This window comes from Leptonychotes weddellii, chromosome 8, assembly GCF_054177405.1.
Source record: "Leptonychotes weddellii isolate Sample4059 chromosome 8, ASM5417740v2, whole genome shotgun sequence".
Lineage (NCBI taxonomy): Eukaryota > Metazoa > Chordata > Mammalia > Carnivora > Phocidae > Leptonychotes > Leptonychotes weddellii.
This window is the reverse complement of record NC_138376.1, coordinates 51,583,014-51,596,758: the sequence shown is the minus strand read 5'-3', so window position 1 is coordinate 51,596,758 and position 13,745 is coordinate 51,583,014. Positions and strand designations below refer to the sequence as shown.

General features: G+C 37.0%; 1 long non-coding RNA gene across 1 annotated transcript; it reads right to left on the bottom strand.

Moving 5' to 3' along the window:
• Positions 1-3,416: 3,416 nt before the first annotated feature.
• LOC145723026 (uncharacterized) lies at positions 3,417-6,907 on the bottom strand. The gene is made up of 3 exons (XR_014147740.1): positions 6,038-6,907; positions 3,528-3,578; positions 3,417-3,444 (listed from the first exon to the last, which is right to left on the bottom strand). It is a non-coding gene; the product is annotated as an uncharacterized LOC145723026 (long non-coding RNA).
• Between the last annotated feature and the right edge of the window lie 6,838 nt (positions 6,908-13,745).

The following is a 13,745-nucleotide window of genomic DNA, read 5'->3' as shown; positions in this document are numbered from 1 at the left end:
ATACTTGAAAATAGTTTGAGAATAAAGCTGTTCCCTGGAGAAGTATGAATATATTTTCTGATTAGTTGTTTTTATTCTGATTAAGAATCTAATTAGAATGAATCTCTCTAGTAAGCGCTAACTCCAATTTCAATAAAAATTAGAAGGAAAGATGGATTTTAATGAAGTTTGCCAATTTGTGAGGTACCCAGGGCTGCTAGATGACCAGAGAATAAGACTAAGCTCCTTAAGAGCAGATGAAGATGAAGGTCTGATAGCAAAGTTTACCATCCTGCAGTGTTCTCTGCAGTTGGCCATGAGTTGTGAATGCTTCAGGGGATGGCTCCAGAAGCGGCATCTCCAGTGATTCTAAAAGTTATTGCTCAAGCTCATGGGTCACTGGCAGAAGATAAGTAAGCATTTCCATTAAAAAAATCTTATACATATTCTAGTGTATGGTCCCAGGCCAGCTGGAGCCTGTAGGCTCTCAAGAAATATATTTAGAAAAGTTAGGGTGAAGGAAACTGCTAATTTTGAGCAGGTAAACATTAAGGTTTTTAAATCAGGAGAGATAAAGGAGGTAGTTATCTGATACCTCCTTGTTAATGAATTGATGTTAACTGCAAATATTTTCTTCAGACACTGGATGCTTTCAACATAATTAAATGGAAAAGAGAGCTTTCATTCTCTGTAAATATATTTTTTTGCATGCATAATTCTAATCTGCTTCAAAATATTACCAAGTCTCCAACTTCCATTATTATTTATGATATTGTCCTTATTACAGAGCACTTAATGAACAAGCAGATGACTTGATACTTTTCATGCCTTAGAAATCTTTTTAAATGTCCACTAATATATAAACCTACCAATCAGACAAAAAAAAAAAAAAAAGATGTTCAGATTCTATTCTACATAAAGCACTGTAAAAGAGGTCCTGGATTGTTGACAAAGGAAATGAACTCTTCAATTCTCTTTGTTTACATGCTCAACAATCCTTAGGACCGAGGAAGGTGGTCACCCAACAATCAATATTTATTTGAAAGTAGTTAATAATTAAATATTTAATTGAAGCCTCTTATAAATTAAATATCAAAGGAATTAAATGGAGCGCCTCAGAAGATAAATTCAATTAAGGGCGATTTTTGTCTACAAACGTTTACTGAGAAGATTAGAAACGGTGGTGCAGACCCAGCGTCATGGGAAATGAAGGATGCTGAAGAGTAAATCTGCCCCCAGCTTTCCCCCGCCCCTGCTGCCTCCTCAAATTGGCTTTTCCATTTTCTGCTCTGTGACCAATTATTCTACCATTCCTGGCTTATTCCTCTGGTAGGAAGTAGTATTTCTCTGTACTGGGCAACTGGTATGAAATGAAGGGAGTTGCATGGTGGTGCTGACATTGGCCCCAAAGAATAATTTCAAAGGTTTATGTAGGATAAACCTGAGGGTTTACACAGTATTTAACTTCATTATTCCGGATTTCTGCTTTTGTGCTTCACCCACTTAAAGCACATCTCTAAAAGCAGGGAATAGCCTTTAATCAGTTTTTATTCTTTATCCTTTGTTGTAGCTAAGGAATTTGAAGCCTAATTTCCTCAAAGTCTACTTAAATGTGTCTCTACCCATTTTCCAATCGAAGTGAATCACGATTTATCCTTTATTAGAATACTTTAAAAAATGTTTTCACCTTGATATGCAGTTATTAATGAAAAACTTGAAAGGATGTTCCAGAAAAGTCAGTGAGAAGTCTAGCGGCCTCTACATGATTCAGAGGGACTGTGAGTCAGTAGGAGAGGGAAAGACCAGGAGGAAATTTTTATCAACAAGATGAAAGAAAATTAAAATTAGAATGAAGGATATGATTGGTGAAAGCATAAAAAATGTTACGGATAAAAGGGGGGCAACATGAATAAGAAAACAAAGGAAACTTCTGAGTTACATAATTGGGGTTCAGAAAATGGTACTAACTAGTTGAAATCATGCTTTCAGGGGAAAAATTGGCTCTTACTATATACCGACCAATAAAAAATATGCGCTTTAATGTATGTCCTTTGAAAATATAGTTAGATGTGAAAAGATTACTTTTTATGGCTTCTTCTTTTGCTCTTTTAAAATTTATTCATCTAGTTTTACCAAAACCTATTGTAATGAAAGGGCCTTAATTTTTTTTCACATGACAATGGAAAATGATTTGAAACTTTATTTCAGTTTCAGGTATATCTGAGTTTCAAGCATACTATATAAATCAAGGTTAAAAGGTTAATACAAGTGAAATATGAACATATGCTTGACAAGGACATGACAGGAAGAATTGCCAAGGAATAAAAGGAATCTAATGAATTTGGCAGAAGCTGCAGAGTGACACTCCGTGCTTGAGAACAATTGTCCCTCTCTGGGGGGCTGCAGGACATGATCTCTTTCCATGCTGAGTGCTAACCTCCTGATACATTACACCTAATAAGCAGGTTGATGACAGCACACCACATTTCTTACCGAATAACTGCCTAAGACAGCCAAAGCAAAAAACAGTCCCTTCCTTTTTTGGGGGTAGGGAGAGACTGGAGACATAGTAAGGAATTTCTTTCCAGTAAGTATTTCTCTTCCACAATGTACTTAACACTGAGTTGACCATCAAAATAGCGCTATCAGAAGAAAGTGTTCTGTTTATCAGGAACTTCATATGTGTCCTCTTCCATCACAGGGAGATTTTGAAAATACACTAATAAGAGAGACAAAGGCCAATGGCAGTGACATCAAGACCAATGCATCTTAAAGATGAACACATTGCTGGTATTTCTTTGGTGGCTTGCCTCCTGCCTCCAATGTTAGTTAATTGGTGAACAGCTAAGAAAATAGGCCATCTTTGCCTGATGCTCTTCTTTCAAACTTCAATAAAGACTTAATTTCTAAATGACTCAAAGCATGGGAATATACATACCACTGGGCCAGGGTCTCCTTTAGGGCCCTGCAAGAAAAACATGGGAAGCATGAGGGAAGCAAAATTATAGAATCTAAAGCATTTTTAATTCAATTTGCTTTAAGACACATACAAAATATTTGCAAGTTTTATTTTGCTACAGTTGGGATTTGAAGAATTAGATGATGAAACATAACTTGATGGAATCCCATGACAGTGACTTTGGACATTGATTTAGTTCTTAGATTTACAATGCAGAAATGGATACCACCATGCAGAACGCTATTTTTCATTGGCTGGGTACATTTTTTCCATTTTATTATAATTTTCTATTCTATTCTATTCTATATTATATTAAATAAATTTACATTTATTTCCTATTGCATAAGATCTTAGTTATATTCGTATCATGTATTTTTTCAGTGAACTTAGGAGTTATTTATTTATTTATTTATTGGGGCTGTTCAGCTGAAGAATGCTTGGTAATAAAAAACTGTACTCACAGGGGGGCCAGGGGGCCCTGGAAGACTGGGAACATTCACACCTCCCTTCAAAAAAAAGAAAAAGGTGAGAAGCATTTATAGCAACCCCTCACTGGAAAATAATTTCACATAATTACAAAAGTAAATACCTGGATTTTATATAAACTGCTCATTCCATTTCCTTCATTGAATTGTACACCCTTCAGAAAGAGAGGAGATAGAGAATTACTCTTTTTTAAGTTAATAGTCTCTCTACCTTTTATCCTTTTCCCAAATGATATTTCTCCTATTTTATTTTAGAACGTGAGTTTGATACTACAAGTAAAATAAACCAATGTTTCCGTTTTGGGCTTTTCAAAAGCAAATATAGGGGGAAAAATGACCAGGAGTTTGAGCTACACCTGGAGCCCAGAGAGACTTTCAGTGGAGGTGTGATTAATGTTCGGATTTGACAGATGAGACACTAATGCATTCAGAGGAAAATACTATTTGCTCATTAAAATTCAGTTTCTGAATTGCCAATTTATGCTAACTGTTTACAGCCCGCTGACCTGCAGGCTATAACACGGTAGTGCTGATGAAGATGTGAATAGGCAGCAATTAGGCTACTGAAAAGTAATTTTTTCCTACAGTCCCTTCATACTAAATAGAAAATTAAAGTAAATGGGGAAAATGATGTTACTCACAACCCTGTGTGGATGTTTCTACACAAACATATTCTTTAGAACAACAGGGAATAAAACTTCCTAATAAAACTGGCCCGTGAATGGAAAGTCCCAGAGTAACTAACACTTAAAGAGAACTAATTCGACAGTCTAAAGAATCATACATTTTGGCATTCAGGAAAAATTTGCAGATACAAATTTTAGCTGGGATCTTTTATCCTTCTTTTAAGAAGTTCCCATAGAATCAATAATCTGCATTTTTTCCTTTTTTGTGATTTCCACACTTCAATTGCAAAACTGAAGAAGCCATCATTTCGCTGTTTTTGGGTGATGGTTTTTGGCCAATGGTGCTCAGTGAATGGGATTTGCGTACATCTTCAAAACACTAGTGATGGGAGGAAAAATGCTCCATTCATTTATTCCTTTATTCTTTCACTCTCTCATGTGGCAACTGGCAAATGTCTACTATATTTTAGTGTGCTGGGTCCTAAAGAGATGAGGAATATTTTTGTCTGAGATTTCTAGAGGAGGTTTCCCATAAAGAGACACTATGTAATCTATTTTGAAGAATGAATAGTTTTGAAGAATTCAGAGGGAAGAGGAAGATTTCCTAACCCAGTGTAAAATATAAGTCCCTTTTGTGAACTCATGCTATGGGTTGCTTGTTGTGTCAACTGGAGAGGGAGTACATTTTAGGATTTGAGCCCCAAATGCTTTCTGTCCTGCTTCTTTGTCAAGGGAACAGGCAAGTAAACAAAATGAAGAACAGGTTTAGGGAAACAGAGTGCAAATCTCTTCGTTTATGTGTGTAAAATGTGTGACTGCATGCACACTAATTATATATATCTTTGTTGTCTTCAGAAAGTCACAGACTAATTCTGCTCTTTCTCAGGTGAGTTTGGTTTCTGAAAGTATTCCTATGAAGTAGGTTGGAAAAGAACATTTGGCCGGGACCAAAGCTCTGCTGTGATTTGAGCGTGGCCCCACACGAGGGCAGACTTGCTACAGAGAGAGGTACCTCTCTTCTCCGTAGCCTCCCTGACAAAGCGCACATCTGTCTCAATCGCAAGCATAAAAATGTTGATGGCTCTTGTACATTTTATTCACTAGGTGCTATATAAATAGAATTTCTCCGCATCTCAGACATCATGGATGGTAATGAACACATATAGCCTAACACCAAATTCTGTACCAACTCACATTGCTGGAAGGGAGCTCTTTTTAAAGCCCCTTTTTTTTTTTTTAAAGATTTTTTTTATTTATTATTTGACAGAGAATGAGAGAGAGAGAGAGAGCACATGAGAGGGGGGAGGGGCAGAGGGAGAAGCAGGCTCCCCGCTGAGCAGGGAGCCCGATGCGGGACTCGATAATGGGACTCCGGGATCATGACCTGAGCCGAAGGCAGTCGCTTAACCAACTGAGCCACCCAGGCGCCCTAAAGCCCCTTTTTTTCTCTGAATGAGGCTCACTGTGGTTACATGGCTTTCCCAGGGTCCCCCAGGCAGGACATGGAGAGTCGGGGCACCTGAGTCCAGAGGAGGGAGGCCCATAGTATGCAAATCTGAGCACTGCATATTGGGGCTGTACTAAAGGGGAAAAATTAGGTCTCCCCCAAAGCTGTGTTGGCTATCATTTGTAGGTATCCATAAAAATCAGACAACTTTTGTCCTGGAAACATCTGAAGGTTATCTGACCTGTGAGTTATAGAAGTCTCAAGCAAACACATGAATTTAAGTTTTAAAACTGAAGTAACTCGGGCGCCTGGGTGGCTCAGTTGTTAAGCAACTGCCTTCGGCTCGGGTCATGGTCCCAGGGTCCTGGGATTGAGTCCCATATCGGGCTCTCTGCTCCGTGGGAAGCCTGCTTCTCCCTCTCCCACTCCCCCTGCTTGTGTTCCCTCTCTCGCTGTGTCTCTGTCAAATAAATAAATAAAATCTTAAAAAAAAAAAAAAAGGAACAAGCTATTAAAAAAAAAAAAAACTGAAGTAACTCACAGGTGGTCCAGGTGGTCCGGGTCTCCCAGGGGGTCCCTCACTGCCCTGCACAGGATATAGAGACCAAAAATCAATGGTTTGCACATTTCAACACCCAGTTTATGAACTAGATTGTGCTTGCTCAGAGAGCTGTATTCTAAAATCAATATGATTTTGTTTCAGCCTTGCAAAGTCTTATTCATCTTGGCTTTCCCTTTCACCTGGGAAAATATGTTCCTAGACCACAGGAAAGGTAAATGCCTTTTCCATACCCATTCAGATTCCCACTGGGTGAGCCCCAGGGACGAAGCTTAGCTTTAGATGGAGCCAGACAACCTGGCTGATCCTGTTCTGGAGCTCAAGTGCAGCCGAGGAAACTCTGCCCACATCGGGGTGCAGAGCGGCAATCCTGCAAGCAGGGGCGAGCTCTGGGACTGGGCTTTCTAGGTCAGCCCCTCACTTTAGGCTTCAACCCCACCACCTTCCTCTTTGGGGAACCAGAGGGCCGTCCACATAATTTGACCAAAGTAGAAAAAAATCACACCCTGTGTTGTGTCTGCAAAAGGAGAAATTTTTTCACTCCCTAAGGTTTTATTAGACTTTGCAACCAAGTCAGGTACATCCCGTTGAACAGAAGTGACTGTGGTCCAACACTGTTTAAGGGAAATGTTCTATACAGTTTAAACAGCCTCAGACATTCTGCTTGCAGGAGAAACAGCCTGAAAATGGAATTGTGAAAAATGAATTCAAGTTGAAACTTGAAAAATGGATTTCACTTTTATTTTTATAAAACATACAATGCTTATCGATCCATACTAAGCAAAGCTATTATAGTCCCTTTGGTGCCTTTAACCAGTGTTTCCTGGAACTGTGCTTTTCTTTTAGGATAATAGCCTCATAAAATCTTTAAGTCCCTTAATGTCACGGGAATGGCAAGAAATGGTTAATTAAAAAAGAATCCAGAGACAGTAAGATTCCAACTTACAATGCCCCCAAATTTTGAGGGATTTAAATCCATTTCCATGACTTTGATGAAGGATTTCATTCCATCTCCCCATATTTTTTTTCAGTAACAAAAGGAAATATCATAAAAACTATTTGTATCTTTATCAACGAAAATAAACTGTAAAGTTTTCATTGCAATGTAGCTGCCTGAGAATGAGTGACAACAAGAATATTGTATCTCTTCCCAAACTGCTTTGATGGTGGCTCTCTCTCTAAGACATGTCATATTCTGCTGATTGCTGGCAATGTCATTCAGAGAATTATGTCATAGTTCTCATGAACTATGAGAGGACAACAAACAAGGAAAAATATGTGTCTATTGAAAAGACTCTCTTTTTCCTGGCACAATTAAAAGTCATATTTTCATCCTCGATTGTGCCCCAAAGCTCATCTCAGTGTGGAATTCCCATTAACTTCAAAAGGCAAATCTCTGACCAAATAATTTCCATAGAGAACAGAGAAAAAAGGCTAGTGGAGTTGGGCAAGCTTCTTGGGCATATTCTCAGAAAAAAATGTGCAGAGACTATCTAAAATAAGCACATGGCTCCTTTCAATTTTTTTTTTTTTTTTTTTTTTTTGGAATTCCTTTGCTTATTGATGCCTTTATGTCCCATTTTGGTCATTTTAGGGTAGAAGCTACTTGAGTTGCTTATGTGGATTCTTGATTCTTACTTCCTGAATCTGAATACCTAGTCTTACTCCGCTTATTGGCTGGGCTCACACTGTGGGACCAATTTAGACCTAAATTGGGTAGACCTATGAAGCCCCGGAGTCTTCCTGCCTGAAATTCCTCTATTGCTGGTCTTCCCTTCAGACCATAGCAACACATTTGTCTAATCAACTGGACTCCTGAGGGAAGAAGTATCCTAATTCCTTAGTGAATTTCCCCTACGACCCTTAAAAGACAGAACTTCCAGATTTTCTCAGCAAGCTGCCTGAAGCCTTGGCACCTGTGACTGCAACTCCCTGATACAAACCGTCTTACCCGTACCTCTTCAGGAAGCTTCCTCCACTCTATCCTCCCACAGAACTAGATGTCCAAGACCTTGAATCTAGCTTGCACTTTTGCTGTATGACACCAGTGTTCTATTCAGCCTTTTCCCTAGGAACCTGTATGCAGACCAATTTTTGTACCTCTGTCTTTCCAAGCCCCCTACCAGAATAGCTATTCCCTGGACATTATTCCTACTTTCAGGCTTTGCTTGATTTTCTGGATCTGTTAAGTGTCTCACCTTGCCATCCCCCAAGCCCCAATTCAGAGAGTAAGTGAGGCATTTCCTCTGTACCTTGTCACCCTTTGCTCCCACAGGACCAGGATGTCCAGTTCTTCCCAACAAGCCCTGTAAAACACAAAACTAAGTGTGTTACAAAAACAAACAAACAACAACAACAACAAAACAACTAAATGGCCAAAGGCACCGGAAGTTGGTTGCTAAAACTGATACATTTTGAAGGTCATTTGATCCTAATTAAATCAGTCCTACAAGCTTATATTTCTTCAGGCTGATACAACAGCTGTATCCTGCTGATAAGCCCTTGCAAGGGTAAAAATTGTATTTGTGGCTGCTTTTTCACCTTGGCCAACCACATTTAATGACCTTAACTGGAACCTTTTGATACATTTAAGAATTTAGCCTTGCTGTTTAAATGGCAATTTACATAACATTATGCCTTCCTAAATGAGCTATAATTTTGGTAGCGATCAACATTTTAAATACTTCAAGATGCGGCAGAATTAACAATGTGCATATTAAGTTATGCAATCCGCATTTTACCAATGGAAAATAAAATTTAATTTTAATTCTTCTTTGAGAATGGAGTTAGCTATAATTTCCGTGGTTCCTTTCACAACTCTTCTCTTCACTTTTAATTTTAATGTACAATTTAAAGCCAGGTTTGTTCTACATAGCTGTGGTGAAAGCATAAAAGATAAAATTTTAATTATGGTGAATCCATGCTTTAAAACACAAAGGAACATGATCACATGCCTACTTGTGAGCTAAAATACCATTTGCATAGGAACTCATGGGAATTGCTGGAAAAGATGAGACTTGAGTAGGGTTGCTAGATTTAGCAAATCAAAATATGATATTTGGGACAAACTTATACTAAAACCATTTATTTATATGAAATGCAAATTTAACTGCATGTCCTGTAATTTAACTGGTCACCCTAGACTTGACAGCCCCATGTTAGTGACTGGTTGGGTTTAGCAGCTAAGAAAGAAAAAGAGATTATTTTAGGAAAACAGTATAACCAAAGACACAAAGACCACAAAGTTGTGTTTGAGGGACAGTGAAAAAAAAAGTGCTAATTAAAGTAGATGGTATTTTAATGGATAAATAGGAATAAAAATAAATCAAATATGATAATCTTTAACTCATTTTTCCCCTTTAAAAATATTTTTCTTAGTTTATCCTTAACCCATTTTCCCCCCTTAAAGATATTTATTCTTAGTCTATTCTTAGTATATATTCTAAGTTTGGCTTAAGAATGTAAGGGTGTAACCATCTGAATATCTCTTCCAAAGGTTAATGCCAAAAAAGTGTAACTAAAAAATAGAATGCTCCTTTACATCTAACTTCTATTCAAAGAGACCAGCCTAATCACAGACTGCTTTTGGTCTGGCAGAATTTTGATGACAAGTCTCCATGCCCCAGGGCAGCCTTAACATTAATACTACATGCAAATCTGAGCTATAGGATGCTACTTTTCTAGGCAACAGCTGGATGATCTACAGAGAGGCCCAGAGAATGAAAGGCAATGCGGAATTTAGTTCCCCCTGTATCACCCCAGCAGATATGAAGCGTTAGTGGCACGGCTTTAGCAAATACTCACAGGGGGTCCAGTGGGACCCGGGGCACCCGGAAGGCCTGGAATTCCTTGAAGACCCTAGAAGAAACAGTTGCTGCCATTAGCCTGTTACATAGTTATAAACAAGGCATGTTAGTTGATCAAATATTTTGACTACTGAAATTAAACATCTACGTTGGCTGGAAAACATGATATATATAATATACAAATGCCCATTTTCAAAGAGTAGGATGATGAGCTAAAATGCCATGATACGGAATCTGCAACAAACATAATATAATGTGTTTGGTGATTCATAGAGCATTTCTGAGCTTCCAGAGCCACCCCATGAACAATAGCATCACTGAGAATCTGGCTTTGCTAAAGCACGGACATACAAATTTTAAATTGGCAGAATGCCATCAAAGGAATCCATGATTACACTAATGCTTCAGCTAGTGGGAAAATGGAATATGTTTTATGATATAATATTTAGTTTAGCTGAACAGTTCATTATAAGAAGAAATTTGGCTCATCAGCGAATTTAAATTTAGAACCCTTTAATGGCTTAAGCATAAAAGTGAATGAATACCCCCTCCCCCTTCTTCTTGGATTTGTAGAATAATGCTAATTATACTGGATAAGGTTTAAGATACTGATATATTCATATATTCAAGGAAGAATTGGCAAGATTAACCGGTGGCTTGTGTAATTAATTTTGTTCTTTTACCAAGTGTGTCAACAACAGAATATTAGTTAAATAAGTTATATAAAACAATACAAAATATTTTGCAACTATTAAAATCATGTTTCAGCAAACTATTGGTTAACATACAAAAATGACAGTTATAAAATGTTACAGAGAGTAATGTTTAAATTATTAAAAATTTTCAATGCACTTCATAAAAGATGAGAATGATAGAGGTTCAAAGTACCTCATCTGGAAACTTTGGTGTCAGATGTGTTTCAGAATTCTGAATTTTCTGATTTTTTTAATAAAAATAACACAGTGCTCACACTAGATATTACATAACACTCCCAGTGGCGTTGGGGCAGCACCCTCTAATAAATATACAAATATTTCTGTAGCAAAACATGATATTCTTATCAAGTGGGTTAAATAGACCGACTCCATATGATTTCAGGTCAGATTCTGCTGCCAAAAGGATTTCCCGCAAATTCAGGAAAAATTTCCAGGGTTTTCAGAGGCTTCTGAGCTTTGGAATTATAGATGATGGGTGTGGATCATAATATTACTATTACCAACAGTCCTCCCTTAGCAGTACAAATAGGGATAACTTTTACCTTTTTAGTGCTTTTGTGTATTTCCCAAATTTTCTTTAATAAACTCAGATGATTTCTATAATTAGAAATATATACTTTTAAATACTTTTTTGTTGTTTCAGATAACCACATGAGGTGTCAAGGTCTAGATTGAATGATTCCACTCTTTCAGGTTTTAATTTTCTTTATTGAGTAATGTTTCGTATTACCAAACCATTAATTGTTATAACAAAGTTCCTTTGCCTTTTACTGTGATTAAATATGCATTTTTAGACACATTATAAATATTAGGTGGAGTGACCATGGTAAAAATACTACATACTTATTTATGAGAATTCTATAGAACCGAGGTTCTCTCGAATCAAGGTTCTTTGCATCAATGTGATCAAGGACCAAGCTCTGCCAGACCTGTCCATCTAATGCTAAATGGGATCATATGTTACTTCAGGTTTTTTCATGTGACATGATGTGAAGAAACACTGAAAAGAATCTCCTCGAACATGATGAAATTCCTCATGAAATAAGAGTTTTGGGTAAAATCTTATGTATGCTTGTGTTGAAGAATGTGGACATGTTCTTTCTTCAAGATGATATCATCCTCACTGGCAATGCTGTGTGTGTGTGTGTGTGTGCACGCATGTGCATGTGCATGCATGCACAGACGTGTGGGTGGCACACACTGGCATGTTGAATTGTCTCTTTTCACTTCCCCACCCTTAACTTTCTTATGGGTTGATAAATTGAAAGGAAACAAATTTCCTTTGGAAATGGCACTTCTAAATGTCTGGAGATTATAAATGTCATACCACAAATTGTTTTATCTCAAAATACCCACATTTCCATAAAATTCTCTCTATATGTACATGTATAAGATATGGGTGTACATATGTATTCTTTTTCTTTCTTTTTTTTCTACTTTTAGTCTCATTCCTGAATCAGTCTAGAGATGTTGAGTGAGTCTTTAGGTAGTTTAACTTATAAGCTTGGGACTCATTAACCTTTGATGACCACATTAAACTTTAAAATAAACCTTAGTCCATAAATAAAAAAAAAATCATTCTCAGCAGTCTTTCTCTGAACAAGCTGAAATTTTGTAGTAAGGGTAAAAGTTACTATGGATGCATAAAGGGCAAGTAGATAATTTTAGAAGACAAGATGGTCATTAAAGAAGACAAATACATATTAAAGAGTAGGACAGTCAATTTAGCATATAGTGCCAAACTAAAATACAAAATAGAATTTATTGCATAGATATTCAAGGATCATTAGAGCTAAGTTCTTTCTCTGAACTGATATTTTGATTTTGCAAGTCCTAGCTCAGTTGCTACCAAGAATATTTAGTTTTCCATTGCTATAATTTACGGTCGACAATATTTTTCAGGGCTTATTTATCAATTATTATCCTGAAATATCGTAGGAAAATCTGCATTCCAAGCAAGACTTCACTCTATGAGAGGTGAGAGTGTTCTATTAGTGTCTTATAAGTTGCTACTTTGATTTGTGAAACACCTGCAAAAAATATAGAGGATAATTTCATTTTTCTCGGAGCAATGAACAAATAGGCAGCTCCTCTAAGTTCCCAAACAGACTAAAATGAAGACATAATAATTAGAAGTCCTCAAAGAGATGAGGTGTCCCTCTGTATCTTTTCCACTAAGAGTAGAACAGATATTTGAGATTTTGTATGACTAGATATTATATGCATATTAATATAGGGTAGTTTACTGGCCATTTGGAAATGCACACGTCCTCGGTCAAAGTTTCATTCACCTAAACAAATCAATAAATTATAATTTCACATAGTATCTGAGTCCAAATAGATACTATTCATTGAGTCTATCCAAGTAGATGATATTCATTATTCCCTATCTGTTTGAGAGGAAAAGCCTGCATCACCCTATCCTTTCCAAAAGGCCCAACTGATTTAGTGTGGTATTTCAGGCTTATTCATATTATTCATGTGATGTGAAGAAACAAATGAAAAGAATCTCCTTCTGAAATTGCTACATATAATAATTAATATAATAATAATTCCCCATATAATAAGATTCTTGTGCAAAATTTTGTGTATTCTCCATTAAAGAATCGAAAAGGTATACAGTAGTTTGCGTTTCCATGGTTTCAGTTACCTGTGGTCTGTTGCTGTTTGGAAACACATGAACCTCCTTCTGACTTATTTCCAGAAGGTCAGTAGCAGCCTAACACCATGTCAAAATGCCTACATCATTCACCTTACTTCACCACATCATATAGGCATTTTATCATTTCACATCATCACAAGAAGAAGGATGACTACAGTACAAAAAGATATTAGAGAGGGAGGGAAAGACCACATTCACATAACTTTTATTATAGTATGTTATTATATTTATTCTGATTTACTATTAGTTATTATTGTTAATCTCTTACTGTGCCTAATTTGTAAGTTAAACTTTATCATATGTATGTATAGGAAAAAAAACAGCATGTGTAGGTTTTGGTACTCTCTGCAGTTTTTGGGCATCATTGGGGGGGTCTTAAAACATATTCCCCACAGGTAACGGGGGTCTACTATACTTAAGAAAGAACATACTAAAACAGTGGAGTAATATAATAACAATGCATTTCAGTTTACCAAGAGAGCAAAGTATCCTGTAGACTCAATCAA